Source organism: Triticum dicoccoides, chromosome 6B, assembly GCF_002162155.2.
Source record: "Triticum dicoccoides isolate Atlit2015 ecotype Zavitan chromosome 6B, WEW_v2.0, whole genome shotgun sequence".
NCBI classification, from domain to species: Eukaryota; Viridiplantae; Streptophyta; class Magnoliopsida; order Poales; family Poaceae; genus Triticum; species Triticum dicoccoides.
The window spans coordinates 682,577,026-682,577,321 of NC_041391.1; positions in this window are offsets into that span (position 1 = coordinate 682,577,026).

A 296-nucleotide genomic window follows, 5' to 3' on the forward strand; every position below is an offset into this window, starting at 1 on the left:
CACACATTTATATTTATAAATCTTGTTCAAGAATTTGTTGGATTAACCAGTTAACTACTTGTCGATTAAGCCCTATTCATAGGATCATCGAGTAGCCGATAAAGTGATAAATCATCCAACTAATGGATTAACTTGCCTGTTAGCCTACTAATACTCTACTCGTCAGCTAACCGAGCATCTACCGGTTAACGATTTCGTCAACAATGTTTATAAATTGTTGAAACCGAAACTGGATTTATAGTGTTCAACCGGATGGGATAATGGGCACTACTGGATTCAGCATGCGTGTGCCTTGA